General features: G+C 41.7%; 1 non-coding gene across 1 annotated transcript; it reads left to right on the top strand.

Annotated features, from left to right (window-relative positions):
* Positions 1-1,947: 1,947 nt before the first annotated feature.
* TRNAP-UGG (transfer RNA proline (anticodon UGG)) lies at positions 1,948-2,019 on the top strand. Its single transcript has one exon. It is a non-coding gene; the product is annotated as a tRNA-Pro (tRNA).
* The last annotated feature ends 715 nt before the right edge of the window (positions 2,020-2,734 follow it).

The following is a 2,734-nucleotide window of genomic DNA, read 5'->3' on the forward strand; positions in this document are numbered from 1 at the left end:
TGAGCGAAAATAACATTCCCAATGTCTCTGTCCCGGCTTCAAGCCAAAGTCGATCCACGCTCCAGTGATCGTCAGAACGATGTTGTATCGAGACCAGAATCCCGTTCGGTTGACAGTCACACTGCCAAAGATGGGCAAAGGTACCCTCAAGAGGCGACTGGGAAAACACACCTTCGGGTATGGACGTTCAACGGTTCCCCTTACGGCGAACCGCAAATGCCCACTCAAAATCCTCGTTACACACACACACACCAGGTTAACGTCTGGATGCGGTGAAATGGTTGAAGCAAGGTGAAGAGCCTGGAGCGATGCGAAATCGGGCACGAGGCAAAATGGCCAACTGGCCCGTACTCGAGGCGTAACGGCACTCCAACGATTCTCCTCGGAATCAACCACAAAACCTGTCATGCAGGTTTATCTGTCACAGCGATAACAACTCTGTCGCAGGAATCCCTTTCCCAGGAAACCCAAAGTTCACTCGTGACCCCCGTTTGCCAGCGTTTGCCCAAGACCTCAAAGCAGCTCGGCTCCTTGTCCACCTCACTTGCTCCGCCTCCTTTTCCTCTTCTTCTTTGTCATCCGGTTTCCGATCCGGTTTCCGGTTTCTTTTTAAAACATTAATTTTTTTTACCTTTTGAAAACAGTTATCTCCAATTCACTTAAATGATAACAATAATAGTACATGGAACCAAAAATGTTTACAGTGGATGAGAACCACAACAACGGAAGTGACGAATCCATAACAGCATGATTGTGGTGTTCACAACATTTTCGTGTGAGTGACGTCACTCATGCAAGCCAATTTATAATGCAAGCAAAGTTTATAATGCAAGCAAACTTTATAATGTCAGTAAAGTTTATAATGTTCGCAAATTTTCCAATGTAAGCAACTTTTCTAATGTAATCAAAGTTTCGAAAAAGTTTATAATGTTAGCAAAGTATATAATGAAAGGAAAGTTTTGACTGGAAGCAAGGTTTATAAGGTAAGCACAATTTTCTGTGTAAGCACAATTCCTACTGTAAACAAATGTTCCAATGTTAACAGTTTCTCATGTAAGCCTGATTTGTAATGTAAGCAAATGTATATTGTAAGTACCGTTTACATTCGAAGTAAAGTTTTTTTAACCGAAAGCACATTTTTCAAAGTAAGCAACTTTTCTAATGTAAGCAATCCTTCTCCTGCAAGCATGCTTTATAATGTAAGCAAAGTTTATAACATAAGCAATGTTGGCACATGTATTCTCCAGGGCACAACGGGTGCCAATATATATGCAAGGTAACTTGAATGGCACTCGGCAAAGAGTGGTTACCTCCGCCAGGCTGAACAGTTTACGTTTTGTATCCCACTAATAGGTCAAATCTGGATTTGGATCTGAACCAAAATCTGAGCAGCTTGTTCTTGTCACTCACCCAACTCATCCACCTCGTATTGTCATAACTCGTCCACAACTTTTTTAAATATCCTGCTCTGTATAGTTTTGCCCCGATCACTCAATGGTGAAGATTCACTCAATGGTAACTCGTCCACAACTTGTTGAAATTTACTGTTATGTATCGTTTTTGGCCCCATCACTCAATGGTGAAGATTCACTTTTAAAAATCTTTCACCTGGATCTGGATCTTCACCAAACTTTAATCAATTCTTCTTTATCGAACACCCAACCATTTATTTATCATACATGCAACCATATCATTCGTCCTATTTTGACTTTTTGGCCGATGTTGACCTCAAAATATTGGTCGTTGAAATCAACGACCAAATTTGCAAATCGTCTTCAAATTTCAATTCAATCGGATAAAAATTGACAATTTTTCGAAATTCAGCCATTGTTGACCCTTTGGCTGATGTTGATCTCAAAAATAATTGGTTGCTCAAGCTAGTGACCAAAAATGTGCAAATCCCCTTCAAATTTCTGGACGAAATAAAAGCTCACCATCCATATCCATGGCTCGTTGGTCTAGGGGTATGATTCTCGCTTTGGGTGCGAGAGGTCCCGGGTTCAATTCCCGGACGGGCCCTGAATTGTTTTTGAATCAACAGGGACATTTTATAATCCCAATTCGAGCTCGTAATGTAAGGCGTTGATTCGAAAACGTTTCTAATGTAAGCAAGCTTTGTAATGTAAGCACACTTGCGATGTAAGCAAGGTTCCTAATGTATGCAATATTTTTGACGTAAGCAAGGCTTCTACTGTAAGCAACGGGTTTTATGAGGGTGGAGTTTGTACCGTAAGCACGGCTTGCACGGTAAGCAAACGGCACACCATAAGCAATGTTTCCCGTAAGCACAGCTTGGCCTGTAAGCAAAAACCTTGCTTACTCACTTCGCATAAGCAGGGCTTCTAATGTCGGTGAATGTTCTAATGTAAGCAAATGCTCTGGTGTCGTCGGCAAACGTTTTTTTTTTTTGTTTTTTTTTTTTTTTTTTTTGGGGGGGGGGGGGGGGGGGATACTGAATCGAGGCTCGTGAAAGAGCTAACATTTATTTCACAAACAAATCAACCAGACAAACAAAATATACAAAAAGAGGAAGCGGCAGACAAGATGGGGAGAGAAGGGGAAGCACACAAACACAACATTTGAGAGCAGGGAGAAGTGTGGGAGGGAGAGGGCTTGGGGGGAGAGGTATAAAACACAAGGAGACCAAGGACTTCCAGGACAGAAGTTGGTATTTCAAAAAAGTGTAGGATTTGGGGTGAAATTAGCAGGGGTAGAAAAGATCAAGGTTTTGGAT

The sequence above is a fragment of the Myxine glutinosa genome, unplaced genomic scaffold (genome assembly GCF_964187855.1).
Source record: "Myxine glutinosa unplaced genomic scaffold, kmMyxGlut1.1 SCAFFOLD_662, whole genome shotgun sequence".
NCBI classification, from domain to species: domain Eukaryota; kingdom Metazoa; phylum Chordata; class Myxini; order Myxiniformes; family Myxinidae; genus Myxine; species Myxine glutinosa.